Genomic DNA, 23,243 nt, shown 5'->3' on the forward strand with positions numbered 1-23,243 from the left:
TTCTGAATTGAATCTGTACCTGCTAGCATTGGCCATGAATATGAAAAAGACATTAAACAGCTTGGAAATTTCTGTGAACTCAATTTGTGCTCTCAAAATGAAGGTCCACTACTATCTGCAGCATAGAATTTTTCTTAAGCTGTTGAGGCAAAACGCAATTTCCTGATGAGAGCATTAATTTACGCTGTGTAAGATGCGCCTCAGTTATGTCCCACAATGATGCAATGGCAGTAAATTCCAGGCAACTGTAATGATGACTAGGAATGAGTCAGGGGAATACAATCTGCGATGTGTCAACTATATCAACTCTCTCAACTCAGTGCTAAGAGTCAATCATATCATCTGAAACAAAAAAATATCTGTCCTATATTTTTGAAATCAATTCAAGTGTTGTCAGGTTTGTTAGGCTAATGATATAAATGGAAAGTAATACACGACAATGGATTAACTCGGCAAACCAAGAAAAAATAAAATACTTTAACCCACTTTTCACATCCTCATAAATGTTATAGTGACCATGAAATATCTTTCGAATATAGGCACTGATTCATTCAGACAGATGATGCCGTTAACGGGCTCTCACATACAGCAATGTGATTTTGCCAGAATTATTTCATTTCGATTTTGATGTTGGCTCAGGAATAAATTTTGGCTAACCATGTTGAAAAAGATTTAATTTTATTCAAGTAAGGGACTAAGACTTGATTTGTAATTTTAGGACCGACTCCCCCAGTCATCAGTCTCTCCTCTGAAACTGATGAGGGGTTTGTGCAGCTGATTTGTTTGATCAGTGAATACACACCAGAAAGCATTGGAGTGAGCTGGGAGAAGAATGGAAACGCTCTACAGTCTGGCTTCACCACTACATCCCCATGTGCGACAGCAGATGGAAAATTCCGATCCAGCAGCATCCTTAAGTTGCCGCTTCAGGAATGGAACAGCGGTTCCACGTACAGCTGCCAAGTGACCCATTCTGCTACCAACAGCAACAAACGGAAAGAAATTAGATCAACTTCAGGTGAGGAAATGGAACCAACTCACAAACTTCCAGACGTCATACAATCTTATTTTAATTTCAGGATTCAATTCGTTGGGAAGCTGGCATACAAATTATTCAATAAACATTAAAAATCCTGGAAAGAAAATTCGGAAAATTTTATGAAAACTCAGCAGTATGTTTGGCGAGAGAAGCAGTAGGACTTTGCAATCTGTATGACTCATCTTTAGCAATTTCTGTTTTTTTTCAATTTCAGATTCACAGAATGTCACATACTTTGTTGTTGGAGATCCTGGAGCAAGCCAATTGAATCATTCATTCACAGCACATTCATTGCAGAACAGGCCCTTCGGCTTCTGGAATCTGCAAAGACACCAAAGAAGCATGAAATCTCGCTTAATCCCATTCACCAGCAGTTGACCCCATAGCCTTGAATGTGATGACGTGACAAGTGCACATGTAGACATGTCTTAAAAGGATGTGAGACAAACTACCTCTACCATCCTCTTAGGAAGTGCAGGCCAGACCGTCATCACAGCCTGGGAGTAAATCGACTTTCCTCAAATCACCTAAAGTGCTTACCCTTCAGCTTGAACTTCTAACCCCTCCTCACTGATCCTTTAACAAAGGGCACAACTTTCCTTGTCCACTCTGCCCATGCCCCTCATAATCTTGTATGCCTCGATCGGGACAGCCCTCTTTTCTCTCTGCTCCAAAGAAATCAACCTAAGCCTATCCATCCTCTCTTCGTAATTAAATGCTGCAAGCCAGGCAGCATGCCAGTGAATCTCCTCTGCACCCCTTCAGTTCAATCACATTCTTCCTACAATCTGGCCACCAGAACTGCGCTCACTGCACTAGCTATGGCCTCACCAAAGGTCGATACAACTATAACATGATTTCCCTGATTTTGTAATCTATAACTCGATGGAGAAAGACAAGTGTCGAAATACTTTTTTCACCACCTTGCTATCATGCCCTTCGGTCTTCAGGGTTTTATGGAGATGTACGTCAAGGATTTTTTTTCGACATAATTTCCGAGTTCAACAAATACTTGTTTGTCAACTGACTCCATTCAACGTGTATCACGTCACACTTTTCATGCTTACATTCCATCTGCCACTTATCTGCCCAGTGGACATCCTGTGAGTGTGGTCAGTTAGAGTAAAAGTTGCACTTAAACACTACAGTAAAATTGGTTGGAATTCATTCAGCTGTAATGGCCAAGCTGCTTAATAATGCTTTTCAGAAGAGATCGTGAAGTTTTGAAAGGCGGAATGTCCTCATTTTGCTATCTTTCTCCTTTTCAACTACGGTGCGTGAAGTACCCGATGTTGATTACAATTGGGAAAATGTTGCAACAGACAATTTTCAGATGCCTTCTCATAAACTTTGGGTAAATAATGTATTGAGTATAATAAGAACATAAGAACATAAGAAATAGGAGCAGGAGTAGGCCAACCAGCCCTTCGAGCCTGCCCCGCCATTCAATAAGATCATGGCTGATCTGTCGTGGATCAGGTCCACATTCCCGCCCTCTCCCCATAACCCTTAATCCCTCTCTTATGAAAAACCCATCAACCCCCGTCTTAAAAATATTTAGCGAGGCAGCCTCCACCACTTCAACGGGCAGAGAATTCCAGAGATTCACCACCCTTTGAGTGAAGAAGTTCCTCCTCAACTCCGTTCTAAATAGCCCCCCACTTTATCTTGAGGCTGTGCCCCCTAGTCCTACTATCCTTTTTGAGCGGGAAGAGTCTCTCCACCTCTATCCTATCCATCCCATTCATCATCTTATACGTCTCAATGAGATCTCCCCTCATTCTTCTAAACTCTAACGAGTACAAGCCTAATTTATTCAGCCTCTCCTCATAGCTCAACCCCCTCAACTCCGGCATCAGCCTAGTAAACCTCCTCTGCACTCCCTCCAAGGCCAAAATATCCTTGCGTAAGTACGGCGCCCAAAACTGCGCACAGTCCTCCAGCTGCGGCCTCACCAATGCCCTATACAGCCGCAGCAAGACCTCCCTACTTTTATATTCAATCCCCTTCGCGATGAAGGCCAGCATCCCATTCGCCTTCCTGACCAGTGTTCTCATCAATTCTCATTTTTCCTTTACAAACTCATCTTTCATATGTGGAAGTTCTTTTTCAATGCTAATCACTTTTTCTTGAACAGAACCTAATTCCTCTGCGCCATCCATCAAGTTTATGGTCTGTAATGCACTTTTGCCAATTGCTTCTGAAAATATTCACACTCTTTTGAAAATAATTCTATTTGAGCTTGCCATTCTAGGTTCTTAATTTTTATCTCTTCAGTTTTCCCAACTTTCTTCCATACGTCCATCCATATTCTTCAGCTCTGTAGTATCGTCTTTGTACTGGCTTCCACCTGGAATACAGAGTTTTCCTGAGTGTTCTCTGCCAACTGGGACTTCAGTTATTTCAGAGTAACATTAAATTCGCTTTGTAATTTTTCAGAATAATTTTTGACCTAAGAGAATCTTGTTGCATAGAAGGTCTTGCAACAGGCTATCCTCTTTATTGCAAAACTCAATTACTTCATCTTGAGGTTTCTTTGGAATTTAAAAGAGTCTCACTGAGTTTGTTCTGCTGTTCTACCATTCTGCTGTTCAAATTAGTCTTTATTCCTTCATTTGCTTAACTATTATGTGTTGTTTTTGAATTTTATCTTGAGGACAATTAGCTGTTCCTTTTTTTTTCTTTTTGTTCAGTCTTCTCATTCTGCATTTCATTATATTGCCTTGTCACTGCTGATAGTTCCAATGTAGCTCTTCCCTGAAGCAGCATTCAACTTACATTTTTAATTCCTTGTGTTATTCCCAGGGGCATAGGTTGGTTCCTCAAAGAGTATTTCAATGCTGCAACATATTTGAGTGCTTTTTCTGCCTACAGTTGTAATAATAATAATAATAATAATAATAATAATAATAATAATGTATTAACAATATTGCGAAAATATAGCGACAGGTCACCAAATCAATCTCGGTGGAATAGAACAGAAACATAGACCGCCATTTCTTCCTCGAGCTATTTTTTTCCGATTCTGACCCCCTAGCTCTCTATCTCTCTCTCACACACACGTGCACACACACACACACGCGCACACACACACATACAAACACACACACACACACACAGAAACTCGTTTTCTTTCCTCTCTGTGTATCTCTCTCTACCACTTGATTTCTCGCACATTGTCTCAAGCAGAAACAAACCGTTTGAGAACTCGGCATCCAAGAGCTGAACTTCCAATCTCATATCTTCTCTACGTATTTCCCTGACTCCCACCTCCTGCAGCTTCCACCCTCTCCATCTCGCTTTCTAATGCTCCCTAATTTATTGTTTCTTTCTCAATCTCTGCTTCTGAATTTTGCTGCACATGGCACTTTCTGTTGCATTTCTTTATGCCTTACTGTATATGCCAGTACTCCTCAGCGAGTTGCACAGTCTAAATGCACCGTTCAGTATTGTGTTTCAGATCAGCATCTTGCCAAACTGCAAAATTATAATTCACATTTAAGAAAACCCAGCAAAGGCAAAAATTGCCACGCTAATGGTTCTCATTGACATTAAAATTCTCGGTATAAACGAAATCGTTACCATTAATGCCTGCCATTGATTTAGGGTTTATGTTATTTTCCATTGACAGAAATCATAGTATTTCTCAGTGACCCCTCACTTGAAGAAATTTGGATAAAGAAAACTGTCACACTCATTTGTGAAGTGGTATCCACAGTTCCCAGTGTGGTTGGGATCTCTTGGACAGTGGATGGTAAGAAAAGGACTGAAGGTGTTCAAATTGAAAGACCTCAACAAAGAAACCAGTATCTGACCATCAGCCGCTTGACCAGCAGTGTGGAGGAGTGGGATCGTGGGGCTGAATACACCTGTTCAGCACAACAGAGCGAATCATCGACTCCAGTCTCAAAACGAACACAAAAGTCGAAAGGTGAGTTATAGCACGATGAGCAAACACAATCGTTCTTTTCTGAATGACATTGGAGGGATGGAAATCACTAGTTGTTATTCTGTTGCAGTCGAGCCTTCGAAGCCCAATCTCCAACTCCTGCCTCCATCAGCAGAGGAGCTTCAAAGATCCAGCGTCGCGACTCTCACTTGTTTGATAAGAGGATTCTACCCGGACAAAATATCCATTTCCTGGGAGAAGAACGGAGCTGTTTTGAGCTCGAACATCACTCGCTTCCCCACTGCTCTGGAACAGGACCAGACCTTCAGCACAAGCAGCCTCCTCATTTTACCGGCCGGGGAATGGAAGACAGGAACAAGATACACCTGTACCGTTTCACACCCAGCTACAAAATTCACCGGAAAGAAGACGATCAACAGCCCGAAAGGTAAGCACAGTTTGTTGGAATGTTTTTGTTTCAAAAATAAGACTTTTCACTTAATCCGGCCACAATATCCAAAAGAGAGTACAATAACGAGCAGATTCAAGTAGGGTCCAGCAAATCCAAAATGTTTGGACACCAATTAATTTGTCTTCTCCTCGGAAAGGAGATGATAGTCGACGCTCAATTGGTAGACTCAAGCAAGCTACCTGAGAATCCAGTGAAATGAACAGATAAAGGATGTCCAAAATTGCGCGTGTTAGGTTTATTGGCCATGCTAAAATTGCCCCTTAGTGTCCTGAGATGCGTAGGTTAGAAGGATTACCGGGTAAAATATGTAGGGATATGGGGGTAGGGCCTGGGTGGGATTGTGGTTGTTGCAGACTCGATGGGCCAAATGGCCTCTTTCTGCACTGTAGGGTTTTTACGATGATGATGATGACTCTATGATGATGAAAACGCCTGTTAGTTAATTGTGCAGTTGTCTGCTGATGAGAACATGCTTTGACACAGTGCCGAGCAGTGCATTAAGACAATGAAGGCACCGCACGATGAGGGAGGAGACGTTACCACCTCTCTCTTCCATACTGAACTTACTATTTTAACGCAGCACAATACTGTGTGCTCCGAGTCAGCCAACTGAAAGTCAGAAACAAGGCATTCAACCTAATAATGGAAAGAAATGCGCACATTTCTAGTCTAAAAAGTACAGTAACAAGTGGGAGAGATATCACAGGGTCTAATCAAATACAGTTTTCATGCCCTAAAACTAATCAAGTGCCCAGTGCTTTTGATCAAAGAAGTCACCTCTCATGATTTATTTCTAATTTATGATTGGAGTTTTTTTCAGAACACAAACATTCTCTGTGCAATAATTGCACAGGCATCTCGGCAATAGCACCGGGAAATATAAAACTTCCCAGAATATCAGGTTATGCTCTGGCATTTGATAATTTAATTGATCTTGTCAGTTCTCCATCCCGTCTCTAGCCACCATTTATTTATACATTAGCAGTAAATAATAGTTCAATTCTTTATTCAGTATCGCTGAATACGAGTATAGGAGTGTACGAGTTCGAATCAAATGATGTGATGCTCTCATTGTACAGTGATTACTGGTCTTTGCTGCATATGTTGACACTTGAGGAAAGTCCTTTGGCTACAGTAACTGAGGCACCTACACGCACTCTTGCAATAACAAGTATTACAATTCCACGAACAAAAAGGTGACTGATTCTTGCCAAGCTCGTAAAATGGAGCACATCCATTTGGGAAGCATCATGAGGTTGTAATACCTTCTTATGCAATGTAATAGCTCCCAAGTTCGGCTGTTGTGCTTCACCAGGTTATCCACATTAAAACAGTGGCTGTTGAAAGTTACAGTAGTCTCATCAAATCCAGGAAATATAAAGGGACCCATTCTTTCATCATCCTACGACAAAAAGGGCCATTTTGGAGCCGGCATGTTTCCTCTTGTGATGCAGTAAAGTCTTCATGTGGCTGTGTTGCATTTGTGTTAAATCCGGCTGTTGATATCCTGACTTCAAACTGATAGAACATAGAACATAGAACAGCACAGCACCGTACAGGCACTTCGGCCCTCGATGTTGCGCTGAGCTGTGTCCAAACCCAAGAACAAGCTACCCCACTCCCTGTAATTCTGGTGTGTTCTATGTGCCCATCCAATAACCACTTGAAAGTTCCTAAAGTGTCCGACCCCACTATCACAGCAGGCAGTCCACTCCACACTCCAGCCACTCTCTGAGTAAAGAATATACCTCGGACATCCGTCCTATATCTCCCATCTCATAGTTATGCCCTCTAGTAACAGCTACATCCACTTGAGGAAATAACCTCTGCACGTCCACTCTACCTATTCCCCTCAATATCTTATAAACCTCAATTAAGTCGCCTCTCATCCTTCTCCACTCTAAAGAGAAAAGCCCCAGCTCGCTCAGCCTTTCCTCATAAGACCTCCCCTCAAAACCAGGCAGCATCTCCTCTGCTAAATCTCCTCTGCACTCTCTCCAATGCTTCCACATTGGTGACCAGAACTGCACACAATATTCCAAACGTCGTCTCACCAAGTCCGGTACAGTTGCAGCATCACCTCAGGGCTCTAAAACTCAAACCCTCCGTTAATGAACGTTAACACACTATAAGCCTTCTTCATGGCTTTATCAACTTGAGTCGCAACCTTTGGATATGAATCCCAAGATCTCTCTGTTCCTCCACATTCCTCAGAACTCTGCCGTTGATCCAGTAATCCGCAGTCAAGATTGTCCTCCCAAAATGAATCACCTCACACTTATTCAAGAAGAATCTGTGGGCGTCGTTGGGTCGGCGAACATTATTTCTCATCGCTGAATACCCTTGAGAAGATAGGGGTGAGCAGCGTTCTTGAACGACTGCAGTCCACCTGGTTGAAGTAAACCCACAGTTGTGTTGGAGAGGGATATCCAGGATTTTGACCCAGGGAAATGAAAAGGAGGCAGTATATTTCCAATACACAATACATCCTGACTTGGAAATATATGGGTCCTTTCCTTCATTTTCCCTCAGGCAAAATCATGTAAACCCCAACACAACTGCACTGTGGACGGACAAACACCACATTGATGGCAGCATTTCAGGAAAGGGACTCACTATTATCTTCTGAAAGGCAATTAGGCATGGGTGCTTGTTTTTGCGGAGTCACAGATTTAAAAGGGCATTTGGCAGAGACAGGCAAAGTGACCATCCTTGTTAGATGTAATAACAGAAAACAATGTTTAAATGATACAGTTAAAGGTTTCACGCTTCCTCACATAGTTCCAAGTTAAAAGAAATGCATCTCAGTAGAATGACTGGGAGGATTACCTGAAGGTTCCAGTTGGTGAAACCAATCCGTTTCCTGCACGGGGATTTCATTGTTTGCTATTTTGTTGCAAAATGCATTCACGTTGGTGCTCTGTTGTTTCAAATTAACTCGAAGGGTCATTATATTTCAGTCAAACTTCCAAACTTTTCATGGCTTTTCCCCTACTAATGTTTTATGTTGATGCCAATTAAGGAAAACCAATATCACAAAAAAGGTTGCTGTTCCAAAAATGTTTTCAGGAACAGGCAGAGTTAGCGATGCATTTGTGAAAATCAGTGAGGAGTGCCGGGAAGGTTGAAAAAATTGTTAAATATAACAAGATCCAGGGCTGATCAAACAGAAACACTTCGCTCTTGATCAAGGACATCCTGTTCAAACTTTCTTCAACACAGCTTTGAACGAAATTGAATAGGGTGCCGAATTCTGGGCAGCAAATCCGTTCCACTGTCAGCACGTTAGTAAATTTGGAGATTACCACTTCGGACCGTATTTTGAATGTGATTTTCTTATTAGTTTCAGAGAGGTGCTGTATGTCTCTCGGTGGCAGAAAAGGGAAGAATGTGCCGTGATTTAAAAATTGTGGTTTAGATGTAAATGTACTTATAGAAGCATGTTGAAAGATGATAACAATTGATATTTATATTGTGAGGCAAACACCAATCCACAAAGGTAAAATGTTTGCAGGAGTGGCAGAAATGACAAGAAGAGTAAATGAGCAGAAAGGATGTAAATACTTGGAGGTGGAATTTGAATTGATGGAAATTAAGAATCGCAAACGTGAAATCAAAGCTTTTGTTATGGAGTTCTTTATGAACTCGTTTCCGATCGAGTGAAACTCTTGGACATACCATTAAGCAATATGCAACACCAACTTCTAACAAATGCAATACAATTATTGTGGATGTAGTTGTTGTGGTCGGCGTGGGGGAGGGGTTTTAATCTCCATATATCCAAGTCAAAGAGGGGTACATCTCAATATATAGTAAAGAGCAAGGTGGAAGTGTAAACTATGTTGCGAACAAACATGGACTGCAATGAGGCACATAGGAACATAAGAACATAAGAAACAGGAGCAGGAGTAGGCCATCTTGCCCCTCGAGCCTGCCCCGCCATTCAATAAGATCATGGATGATCTGTCTTGGCTCAGTTCCACATTCCTGCCCTCTCCCCATAACCCTTAATCCCCTCGCTTATCAAAAACCCATCAACCCGCGTCTTAAAAATATTTAGCGAGGCAGCCTCCACCACTTCAACGGGCAGAGAATGCCAGAGATTCACCACCCTTTGAGTGAAGTTCCTCCTCAACTCCGTTCTAAACCGCCACCCCCCCTTTATCTTGAGGCTGTGCCCCGTAGTCCTACTGTCCTTTCTGAGCGGGAAGAGTCTCTCCAGCTCTATCCTATCCATCCCATTCATCATCTTATACGTCTCAATGAGACCTCCCCTCATTCTTCTAAACTCGAACGAGTACAAGCCTAGTTTATTCAGCCTCTCTTCATAGCTCAACCCCCTCAACTCCGGCATCAGCCTAGTAAACCTCCTCTGCACTCCCTCCAAGGCCAAAATATCCTTGCGTAAGTGCGGCGACCAAAACTGCACACAGTCCTCCAGCTGCGGCCTCACCAATGCCCTATACAGCTGCAGCAAGACCTCTTTACTTTTATATTGAATCCCCCTCGCTATGAAGGCCAGCATCCCATTCACCTTCCTGACCACCTGCTGCACCTGCAAGCTGGGTTTTTGCGACTCATGCACAAGGACCCCGAGGTCCCTCTGCGCCGTCGCCTGCTGCAGTTTTTCGCCACGTTAGTAATAGTCCTTCCTACCATTCTTCCTACCAAAGTGGACCACCTCGCACTTGCCAACATTAAATTCCATTTGCCAGTTCCTGCCCCATTCGCCCAGCCTATCTAGATCCTTCTGCAGACTCTCCACACCCTCCGCGCAATTTGCCGTTCCACCAATCTTGGTGTCATCAGCAAATTTCGACACCATACACTTGGTTCCCTCCTCCACATCATCTATATAAATGGTAAATAGCTGAGGCCCCAGCACCGACCCCTGGGGCACTCCACTAGTCACCAACTGCCAATCCGAATAGCACCCTTTGACCCCCACTCTCTGCCTCCTATTTGACAGCCAATCCTCGATCCACGCTAACACCCTACCCCCAATTCCATGCCCCCTTACCTTCTGCAATAACCTCTTGTCAGGTACCTTGTCAAACGCCTTCTGAAAATCAAGAAAGACCACATCCACCGGCTCTCCTCTATCCACCGCCTTAGACACATCCTCATAGAACTCCAATAAATTCGTCAGACACGACTTCCCCTTAACGAAACCGTGCTGCGTCTGCTCTATCAAGCAATTCCGCTCAAGATGCCTCGCTATTTCCTCTTTGATAACGGATTCTAACATTTTACCTACCACAGACGTGAACAACAATTGGGTGAAGGTGAGTAATGTGAGAAAATGTGGAGAAATAAATTTTGGCAAGAACAAGAGAAAATTAAGCTTTTTATTAAGTCACATAATTAGCTAATATGGGTTTCTTTTTTGACTGAGGTGCACTATTACCACGAATTCAGAAAATTATCGTTCAGATCGAGGAAGCAATTAGAACGGAAAACCCAATTTTCCGGCCTCCTACCATGTGGTCCTGGCAGCGAGAGGTGGCACATTGTTTGCCGGTGGTGGGATTCTCATATCTCACTGCGGTGACTGGGAAACCCCATTGGCGTTACACCACGCCATTAGGAAACCCGCGGGCACTGTTGTGCTGCTGGAGGGACCAGGGAATATTGCCAGTTTGAACTCGCAGTCAATTTCTGCCGTCCTTTATTTCGATGGCACTGGATTGGAGAATATAACCACATTTTACTGCAATTCTCGGGCTTTGTAAACATTTCGCCTTTTTCGCTGTGTTTTACTTTTCCCATTTCAGGACAGACATCTTAGAATGTGTATGTTATTATGAAAGTTCACAAGCTGGTTTCATAGAAAGAGAGTGTGTATGAATGATGAGAGATTGAGTAAGTTTGGACTATGCGCTCAGGCGAATAGTTCAGTAGAATGTCAAATTATAACGCCATACTCGACCCTGAAAAAAATTTACATCGACACTGAGAGAGTCCTTTCCTTGCTCGGGATCTCCAGAATGTGGGCGCACCATTTAAGGTAACAGGGCTGTTTGAAGTGAGTTGAAGAATATTTAATTAGACAAATGGTTCTAAGTCTTTTATAGTTCCCGAGCGCAGAGGCCTGTGGATGTTTCGTCGTCTACCAGGTCTAAGTGTTGGTCTCTCAGGCAATCAAGCGGCCTGTGTTTGTGGGCAGGGAGATGTAGTCCATAACAAGGATGCTTGTCATCTTGAATGGGAGCAGAGAATTGAAATACCGAATGGCCTTCTCCTGCTCATGGAATCCCTATAGCACAGAAGGATGCCATTCGGCCCACTGAGTCTGCACCAACCACCAACCCACTAATGCCCTTTTCCCGTAACCCTACACATTTACCCTGCTAATCACCTGGCAACAGGGTCAATTTACCATGGCCAATGAAACCAACCCACGCATCTTTTGACTGTGGGAGGAACCCGGAACACCCGGAGGTATCCCACGCAGACACGGGAAGAATGTGCCAACTAAAGAGAGACAGTGATCTGAGGCCAGAATTGAACCTGTCTACATGGCGCTGTGAGGCAGCAGTGCTAACTACACCTATGTTCTTATTCTCTGGCCAGAGATATGTCTTTAACCGAAATTTAAATGGCTTATTTCCCATTTTGGTTAGTATTGCTGTCTCTGTGTCAATGAACCAGTGGTATGGAATGTAATACAGAAGGCCGGCCCATTTTCAGACACATAAATATTGTGAACCTCAGGGTCAGACATATCATCATAATAATATATATGTGGCCACTCTACATTTGAAAACAAATATGCTTGATTTGCTTGAAAAACCCAGCAATGCTTAACACTCTGAACTTAACTGGCATTTGTTTTCCTCTTTAACATTGCCAAATTCTACGCGAGAGTGACTTTCGTGTCAAATGATGAGACATATCTGCAAAATCGGATGAAGGGCAAGTTGGTTTTAGGGGTATAATCTCAGCTGAAATGCAGGGAACTTTTTTTTACTTTATTTGGACATTTGATTGCACATATGTATTCATTGGGAAATGATTGAAATGAGCCATAAGGAGGAAATTAATGCGGCAAGGAGCACACAGAAACTCATCAGCTCAGCTGCAACAAGGTAATATAATCTCAAAGCATATTGCAGTAAGTATTTTCCACGTTTGTTTTTTGTCAGCATGGAGTAGTTGTTGCCAACAGTGATTTCAACATGAAACATTAAAATAACCCTTCACATTCTTCCTAGTTGATTGCTACGAGGAAGACATTTCCATAAATATATTGAACCCTTCATTTGCGGAGATTTGGGTCCAAAAGACAGCAACAATTGTTTGTGAAGTCCGTTACACTGTGTTAGAAAACGTCAGTGTCTCCTGGCAAGTGGATGGGACAATGAGAACGGAAGGAGTTGAGACCCAATCTCCTGAATGGAGTGGAAGTAAAACAACGATCATGAGTAAACTGAAAGTCACAGCAGCAGAGTGGGACACTGGGGTGGAATATGTCTGCATCGCAGAAGGAAGTGAATTACCAACACCGAAGAAGCGATCCACTCGGAAAATAAAGGGTAAGCGTAGATAAAACTCGTTCAGAGACTGGTTCAATTATCAATGTTGTTAAACGGAAACAAAAATCTGATTCTATCATTAAATGCTCGTATAATACACTTCACATAGTCCTGGAACCCAGCAGTCGCCACATGGATAAAAACTACCATATGAGAATCCGCTGAGCTGCAAACCCAAAACGTGTCAGTACCTGAAAGGTTATTTCTCTAATCTGTTCAAAATAACATCAAACCACAACGAATTAATGAATATTAATGATGCTCATGAACAAGGAAAACATGCCTTAAAACTCTGAGGGATAGGAAGCATTACACATTTGCAGTCTCTGATATTTCTAAGAGAGGTAACTGGATAGAAGAAAATGAGGGAATATAAAGATTTGGTTTACGAAATGTATGCATTTTTCTCTTTTTATAGTTGGTGCGATGAATAGTCCTAAAGTGTACGTTCTGCCACCATCAGCGGCCGAAATTGACTCAGAGAAGATGGCAACTTTGATGTGCATGGCCACTGGCTTTTATCCTGCTGAAATTTATATTGCTTGGTTGGCCAATGACACGCTTTTAGATTCGGGTTTCCCCGGTCAAGCAGTGAGCGAGAAAGGAGATGGTTCCAGCTTCATTGCCAGCAGATTGAGGCTCACAGAGGCGGAGTGGAACACTGGCACAACTTATTCCTGTTTAGTGGGACACCCGTCCCTTGAAAGGAATTTAATCCGAAGTATAAATAACTCCTATGGTAAACCAACTTTAGTTAATGTTTCGCTTGCCCTAACTGACAGTTTGAAATCTTGTGTATAGCCCGCCACGATTCAATTGTTCTTTTCTCTAAAAGTGTCACCACTTTCGGTTCATTTCTTTTTGGTAATTGGAACGAGCAAATCTCCCAATCATATGAAGGCACAATCACGCTTTAGAGCAGCATATACTTGCTTTGTCACTTTGCTAACACATAAAACTATGTCATTCAATGAAGGATAATTGTGTTTAGAATCTGAGATCCTCAAATGAGCAAAATAGTATTTAATACAATTTGTCATTTTGTCGAAGACCTCTTGGAGGCTTTAGTGCCCTTTTTCTATATGTATCGGCCTGACGAGACGCAATAAATGCAAAATGAAAACTTTCGTACTTGCCTATTCCTGGTTTATGTGTGTGACATATTTGAGGGGATGATTTATATTTTCAGGAAAAGATAAATTATGTCTATACTGTAAGGTTCCAAATGTGCAATAACTTTGCATTTACCCAGTTAAAAAAGCTCAGGGCTTCTATCACCTGATCAAACTAACTTATAAGCGGTCTTGGCAACTTTACTGACAAGTGATCTTGTGATTTATTCCTTGACAATGAAGTCTTTACCCATAGAGTGGAATGAATGAAGGTGAAGGAGTATCTGTTCAACCTATAGAGCCACATTCATTCACCAACACTGGTTGTCTGGTTTAATCCAGTTCTAGAAAGGCAACCTGTTTCAGTGAAATGCCTTCGCTTTCCACAACATTAACCCCCTCATATTCTATAACCGGATGCTGCTTCTCGAGCACAAAATTCAAAGACACCTTTTTCCATTGCACTTGCTTGCAGATACCAGCCAGCAGTATCTCATTGCGTTTTGTCTACACGCTCCACTGCTCCTCATTTTTGACGTTGCATATCTGATGCAGCATTAGGTGGACAGAGACTGACAAATCTTGAGTTTAATTTTGAGAGCATCAAAATTATAATCTTTCGACTCACTTAGACTCATTCTCATGTTACCGAGTCCAACCAGAACCATCCAAAAGTTTTCACCAACTTCCGAATTCATTGCATATCGCTATTAACCCACCACCCTGTGCCTGTTCACCTCTAATGCTCCCAGGTCCAATAGCAACATGACTTGAAAATTCTTACTTCTATTTTCAAATATGTCCACGGCTTCTATGCTCTGTCAACAGTTTATTGTGTTCCTTTTGGATTTGTTAATGCTGCTAGAAAGGTCAAAATCTGTTTCTCATCCATAATTTCCCTTGAGATGATCGTGGCGAGCAAATTGACGTACACATATGGTGTATGCGTGCGCACTTCGCTGTAAGGCATTACAGGATATTGATCCAGAAATAATGCAGGAAATGGAAATTTGCTGTCCAATACAGATATTTCGGGCGATTTGGTAGTGGTGATAGTCCTATGCTGCTGTTGTCCATTATGCGGTAGAGATCTCGGGTTTGGAAGCAGCCATCTGAGGCCCCGTGGGAAGTGATTGCAGTGTTTGCTGTAGAAAGTCCACACTGTGAATCAAAGTGAGGGGAAAGAAATTGTTTGGAAATGTGAACGCATTGCCAATCAAGGAGGATTTTTAAATTCTATTCTTGAGTTAATCACTCCTCTCCGAACTCCATATGCCTCCAATTCAGGACTTGTATCGATCCTCCTTTGTTTCTATTTTATTATTTCATGGGAAGTCGCTGGGAAGGCCATTAGTGGTTGCCCATCACAAGGTGCCCTGTTGTATCGTTTTCTAGACCATGGTGTCGAGTATAGGGCTAACGGGAGGACTTTGAATAGTGTGGATGAACAGAGGGATCTAGGTGTATGTGTACATAGATCCCTGAAAGTTGGGAATCAAGTAGATAGGGTTGTTAAGAAGGCGTACGGTGTCTTGGCGTTTATTGGTAGGGGGATTGAATTTAGGAGTCGCAGCGTCATGTTGCAACTGTACACTACTCTAGTGCGGCCGCACTTGGAGTACTGTGTGCAGTTCTGGTCCCCGCATTACAAGAAGGATGTGGAGGCGTTGGAGAGGGTGCAGAGGAGGTTTACTAGGATGTTGCCTGGTATGGTGGGGAGGTCCTATGAGGAGAGACTGAGGGATTTAGGGTTGTTTTCGTTGGAAAGAAGGCGGCTAAGAGGGGATCTTATTGAAACATATAAAATGATTAGAGGTTTAGATAGGGTGGATAGTGATAGCCTTTTTCCTCGGATGGAGAAAGCTAGCACGAGGGGGCAGGGCTTTAAATTAAGAGGGGGTAGCTACAGGACGGATGTCAGGGGCAGGTTCTTTACCCAGCGGGTGGTGAGGGATTGGAATGCCCTGCCTGCTGCAGTTGTAAATGCGTCTAGTTTGGGGGCGTTAAAGAGATCTCTGGATAGGTTTATGGACGAAAAGGGATTGGTATAGGCTAGTGGGTCATTGTTTTTGTAACTGGTCGGCGCAACATCGTGGGCCGAAGGGCCTGTTCTGCGCTGTAATGTTCTATGTTCTATGTTCTATGACAGAGGGCAGTTGTGAATCAAAAATTGCTGTGCGTCTGAAATCATTTGGAGGACACAAGCAAGGATGGCATATTTCCTTACCTTAAAATATTAATGATTTTTCTTTTCAATAATTGATGAATTTTCTCATGGCGCACCATTGCTAAAAACTCCGTTTTACCAAGTAACTACTTTGAAAGGGAGGGAGCGAGAAAATAGGGAACTATAGACCGGGCAGCCGAACCTCAGGACAGAGGAAGTTGCTGGAGTCCATTACCAAGGGCTTCATAGCACAATATTTGAAAACAGTGGTAGAATGAGACAAAGTGAGCATGGGTTTACCAACGGAAAATCATGCTTGATGAACCTATTGGAATTCTTGGAGGATATAACGAGAAAAGATGACCAAGGAGAACTGATGGATGTGATCTATTTGTAAATTCAGAAAGCCCTCAACGAGATCTAACATAATGGATTACTGTGTAGAGTTAATGTGGATGAGATTGTGGGTATTGTCTTGAGCTGGATAGAAAGTTGGTTAGCAACAGGGAGAAACGTGCTGGCATAAATTGGTCTTTTTTTCGGATCGGCAGGATGTGACAAGTATGTAGGCATCAATGCTAGGGCCGAAACTGTTCATATTTGATATTAATGATTTGGAAGAGAGCAATGAATGTTTCATCTCCAAATGTGCGGATGGGGGGTGTTGAGCTGTGAGGAGGTTGCAGCTTCAGCGTCAATTGGACAGACTGAGTGAATGGGCATATGCATGGCCGATGCATTATAAAATAGTGTGAGTAAATGTGAGGCTTTCCGTATATCCAATTAAAGGAAGGCAGACTATTCTTTGAATGGATACAAATTGGGAGAGGTCAATACTCAGCGACACCTTGGTGTCCTCATGTATCAGTCAGTGAAAATAAGCACACAGGTGCAGCAGTCAGTAAAGAAACCGAATGCTGTGTTTTCCTTCACAGCGAGATAATCTGAGAATAGGGATAGGGATGTTTTACTGCAAATGTATAGGGCGTTGCTCACGCCACACCTGACGAACTGTGCAGTGTTGGTGTCCTTATCTTAGGAAGGATGTTCTTTCTATAGAGGCAGTGCACCGAAGGTTTACTGGGCTGATTCCTGGGATGAAATATCTGTCATGTGAGGAGTTTCAATGTCTATGAGAATTATATTACTTGGAGTTTAGAAGTGTGAGAGGGGATCTCATAGTTAGTTATAAAATTCGAACAGAGTGGATTCGGAAAGAATGTTCCCATTGGTGTGTGAGTTCTTGCCAAGTTTCCTAGTTTTAGGATCAGGGCATTATGAGACTGAGGTGAGGAGAAACTTCATCACACAGCGAGTGATGTCTCTGTGGAATTTATTACCACAGTCAGTGGTTGAAGTTAAATGCTTTCAAGAATAAATTAAATATATCTCTTGGGGCTAACGGCATCAAGCGTTATGGGGGGTGGGTGGGCAGGGGGATCAGGTTATTGAATTTGATGATCAGCAATGATGAAAATGAATGGTGGAGCAGGCTTTAAGAGATTAATGGCTTACTCCTGCTTCTATTTTATGTTTCTATATTATTACTATCTTTCCATGTGCACGTGTAGATGAGGTTTTCTGATTTCAGTTGGCCAAGTCCGACGGAATAGAACAGAATAGTGTTGCTATACGTCCTCCAGTCTAATCTCTTAATTTAACAAGATATATAAATCACCAAAATTTTGCAAAGTGTTCATTCACTTACGTTCTGGTCCGCTTATATGACTTGGCAACAAAGCTTGTGAGCTGATGGCCACAAAAAACAATTTGGGGCCTTTTACAACTCTTAAAATGCTATAAAAATGGAACTTGATGTTGTTGCGCATTGAACGCAAGCTCCAATTCGGAACTATGCATTGACTTTGAATGTATCGCCCTGTCGTTAAAGGCCCAAATTCTATCGTGGATATTGAGATAGTTTCTGACTCAGAAGTTGTTTCATTCAAGATCATATCCAACATTTTGCTCTTTCATCAAAGCTATTAATGCAGCTCGACACTCTTTGTGTTGCTGCAGCCATAATAGTGCAGTGTTTCAATCGAAACATTTCTTCCTGGCCTGAACTGATTGTTCAGATGTATGTTGAATATTCTTTTGGTGAATTGCTGGAGCAGCGATCCCTCCCAGTGTGCGGCCAAAAGCAGCATTGTCTACACTGACATCCCATTAATTGCAACATGGCTTTATTTTTGACACATCTTATGAGGGGTAAATTTGTTGTACGGATTTAACTGAAACACTTAAAAATGAAATCGTTTGCTTAAAAACCTTCGGCAACCGGGGAATGACGACCTATAAAGCAATATATTTATATGTTGCCATGATCGTCAACCTGGCTAAAGCCACATGATGTAAAACAGGGTACGGAATCTGTCAGTTTATGCAATGGCAAGGGAGACATCAATAGCTGAATATTTCAAGGGAATCAGCTGCTTGACTCCTTGCCGCAAACTGTATAGCGGCTTCCCATTCCCTTATTGCATCAGTTCATTACTGATTTCGTGATGTTGGAAGATGCACTGACACCAATTTCATACGTCAGTCGATCTCTTTACCAGCCAATGCATGAGTACTTCACGCCTTCTTATAATGTGGATTAACCTTTGCAGCGAAGAAATTATGCAAATCAGGGAATATTGCATTGCTCCCGACTGGAGTGTGTATTCTGATGTGACTTAATGAGTTGGCTTCGAAACAGTGCAGGGTCCATTAATTCATCAATGTTAGCTAGTTTATAGAAAAGCGCGTTTGCTCTCAGGTTGGAGAACGTGTGGAAGTGACTAGTTGTGTCGACCTGCCTTAACTGACGCAGAGTTAAACAGATATTGCTGAGGCACTGTGCCTCCAGTGACTGTTGCTGTTGCTGTTTGTGGTGTGGTGTGTCTCCATGCTGGGGGATATCATGCTGTGTCTAATGGGTTTGGTAGCTTTTCGTGCTGAAATTTCATTGAGTGGAAATTATCCAGCACAGACTAAGGATATTTGGCCCATCTATCCATGCCACATAGTCTGGGTGAAGTAACCAGCTGTGTATTTTACATGGTGACAAAAGCCTGCTTGACAAAAGTTCAACTGATCAAATGCAGTGAATGCATTTTGCATCCATGTACTTAACGTTGATTTATATGTGGCTGAACAGGATACACAGCTGTTTTACTCTACCACTGATCCATCACCAGGTCGCTGGACTTTACTCTGTTTCATTCGTTAGCACTATTGAAGGGCATGTATGGCTCAGTGTGGCATGTGTCGAGCAGGAGCAACAGTCATGTTCATCTTGTATTATTGGAAGGTCTTGTTTTGAGGTGGCATTTACCCTTCCTGACACAGTTATTTAGAACATGTGGCATGCCAGTTCATAGAACATAGAACATAGAACATTACAGCGCAGAACAGGCCCTTCGGTCCACGATGTTGCGCCGACCAGTTAAAAATCAATGACCCACTAACCTAAACCAATCCCTTTTATGTACCAGAAGATATTAAATTATACAATAAATTTCAAACAAGATGACAAAAGAAAACCTGCCGTAGGGCAGTTCATGCTAAGATTATGATGCTTTACAAATAACTGTAAACGTTAATGCAAGCATAAAAACATTACACCCTCCGCAAAATATCGACCAGCATTATCCAAAACAGCAGTTTGAAAAAAAAATCGACTTTCATCGTAGTGATGCCTTCAGGAGATTGAGAGAATTGTTGATGTCCGTTGTAATTCAGAAACCATAAAAAAAGATTGTGTGTCCACACCTCCGAATTTTTCAATGACCGAATACTAGAGCTGCTATAGACAAGCATGTGGATTCCATAAAAACTCACTAACTTGGTAAACAGAGAACTGTAAATGTAATTTGACAGTACAGCCTTACAAAGTCTGGCCGTATGGCAATTCTGATATTATGTGTAACAAAGAATTCAAATGACAATGGGCATTGTTGAACACCATTGAGCAGAAGTAGACATGCTTTGCCGGTTTGCAGTTGCGTGACTTTATCCTATGAGTGACTTTTGCCGTAAAATGTCAATAACTTAACAGATGAGAATACAATCTGCACAAATTTGAAGCCCTCAAATCTTAAGCTGAAAAATGACTCATTCCCAGTTCTAATATTCAGTTCTTGTGATCATTTGGCATGTGAACATGCTAAGTCAATATGCAAAAGATTTGAGCCCTACTCAACCCTTCTGTTCAAAATGGAACCGATTTCAGCTTATAGACAGACTTTGATTATGACGGTTGAAAAACAAAGAAAGTAAAATGCAACACGTGTGATTGGCTCTGTTCACGGGAATATAGGAAGGATACATGCATGTATCATTTAAAAAAATCACCAGCTCTCTGTCCCCTACTAGCCTTCAATTATTGCCAACCAGCACCTGTCTCCATCTTTTCTGAAATCTATCCCGATCATCTTTGGGCCTTTTCATGTTCTATTATTTCAGTGCACAATGCAAAATAACTAGTCTATTTTCAACAGGATTCAATTGACAAATACATTCATCTGTTGATTACAGAAACCCCTCTAATACCGGACTTAGTGGAGAACGAAGTGGTAGTGGAAGATGGATTGGAAAACTTCGATGAAAATCTCAGCACTTCATCAACAGTAGTTGCTTTCGTCACCTTATTCGTTCTCAGTATGATGTACAGCGCATATGTGACTGCTATCAAGGTAATAATGGCTCACAATTGTACCGTAACATTGTAAATATATGTTCATAAATTGAAGGTCATCCACATATATTGCTGTAGCACAAATGGTTAACTAAATGTTCCAACATACACACAATTTATACTGTTAACTCTCTCTCAATTGAATTTAATGTTCGTTCCCATGTGATGCATAGAAATAATTCATAAACCTCCAGAACATGAAGATTAAAGAGAAGATTGAATGCATACGGACATTCAAAGGAAAACGGGAAATCAGTAAATAATGAATAAATACATTGAATCCAGATTGGACATCATTAGACACGTAAAAAAAATGATGTTTTTGAGAAATGATCCAAATAGTCTTCTCGTGAAAAAAAGGAGGAGCGTTGAGTATGATACGTCTATTGGGAGGGGAAGCTGCAAAAAATGCTTCACATGGCGATGTGGATCTTTGTGCAGAGGTGAAGAAAGCATTGACTCCAACTTGACAGGAGATGAATCAATGTGAAAATTATTGATAATGGAAGGATGGAATTTGGAGTATTGTGTATGGGTGAGGAAAACAGTGACTGACAAAATGTGAGATGAATCATTTTGAAACGATGACGAAAGGTTTATCGAGGAAATCTTGGAGCATGGTGGATGGACGAGGTAAACATTTCTTATGGAAGGATGGGAGAGGAGAAAATTGTTGACAGTTGTCAAAAAAAATATTGGCAACGGAAGTATTGGAGAAAGTATCAGCCTTCAGCTTGATAGGCAACGAGTACAAGGAGGCAAGCTGTGGGCACGGAAACGACAAGCAATCAAACAGATATTATGGTTCTCAGATCAAAGTTAAGTAAATGGAATTACAAAAACATTGACAGTGGAGGATAATGGAAATTTTGAAAATTAGCTGTTTTACCTGGCTCACCACACATTTATAATCATAGAATCCTACAGTGCTGAAAGAGGCCCTTCAGCCCATCGAGGTTGCATCGACCACAATCCCACCCACACCCTACCCCCACGTCCCGACGTATTTTACCCGCTAATCCCTCTAATATATGCATCTCAGGACACTAAGGGACTATTTTAGCATGGCCAATCAACTTAGCCTGCGCATCTTTGGACTTTGGGAGGAATCCGGAGGACCTGCAGCAAACCCACGCAGACACGAGGCGAATGTACAAACTCCACACAGACAGCGACCTGAGCTGGGAATTGAACCGAGGTCCCTGGAGCGGTGAAGCAGCAGTGCTAACCACTGTGCGACCATGCCACCCCACCACTGGGCTACCTATCCGCCCCATTTATAATGGGTTGTTCAGTCTTTTAACTGATTAACAACGCATCGTCACCAGCTTTATTAATATGCTTACTGAAAAAAAAGTCTGTGGAACTTAGTTTTCAAACGAATCTGGCCAAGCCACATCAGTTTGTTTGTCTTTCTGCGTGGAGAAAGTTCCAGATTCTGTCCACCCAATGTGTGAAGAACACTTTTCTGATTTATTTGATAGCAAACTCACAAATTACTCTCAAATAAATCGGTTGGACTTTAACCTGGTGTTGTCAGACTTCTTACTGTGTTTACCCCAGTCCAACGCCAGCATCTCACATCATGACTACTATCGACACGGAAACTGCCGGATCCAAGTGAAGAGGATCTCCAAGAAGAGTGCACATATCGACACAGACGTCAAGTTTTTACAGAGATGTAAACCTCGAAAGTTTGCGAGTTTGCTATCAAATAAATCGGTTGGACTTAAACCTGGTGTTGTCAGACTTCTTACGGGATTCTATGAGGCCGGCCTGTAACTTCCTTGGCAAAAGAAGCCGAATATGACGTCACGTTGGCATAATGTCAACTGCCTTAATTTCCGGTGTCATGGTGGAGAACTTGTGTTGTCCCCCTCTAAGTACTTACTGGGTTGTTTGTCCCCTGAATTGAACTCGATAACCAGTGATTAATACAACTGAAGCAAAACTTCTACCTCCTTGTACCAGACTTCGCCCACCCGGCGTTAAAACAAATGCTCAATTTGTCTTTTAGCTATTGTAAGCATTGCCATTTAGCTTTGTAGATTCATGTGAAAGGAATGCCAAACTCTACAGTTCCAATCATCGAATTGTTTGTAACATAACGAGGATTTCATTTTTTTTGTTTCAAATTAGACGTCATCACGTTTCTATACGGTATTTCAATAGCATTGTGCACCCTCTGACCACATTCTCACATCTGCAAAGATTATATCCACTTTGCAGCTGTTTAATGCTACATTGTCAGCAATTTTTGTTTATGGTTCTCCTTCATCATAGCTCATTGATAAATATGTTGAAGACTGTCTGGCACAATTCAGACGACCCCTCCGTGCTGGTGTCAA

General features: G+C 42.0%; 1 pseudogene; it reads left to right on the forward strand.

Annotated features, from left to right (window-relative positions):
• Positions 1-13,853, forward strand: part of LOC145335606 (Ig heavy chain C region-like) — a 31,258-nt pseudogene extending 17,405 nt beyond the window's left edge.
• Positions 13,854-23,243: the final 9,390 nt, after the last annotated feature.

This window comes from Carcharhinus amblyrhynchos, unplaced genomic scaffold (genome assembly GCF_965287045.1).
Source record: "Carcharhinus amblyrhynchos unplaced genomic scaffold, sCarAmb.v2.hapA scaffold_39, whole genome shotgun sequence".
NCBI lineage: Eukaryota > Metazoa > Chordata > Chondrichthyes > Carcharhiniformes > Carcharhinidae > Carcharhinus > Carcharhinus amblyrhynchos.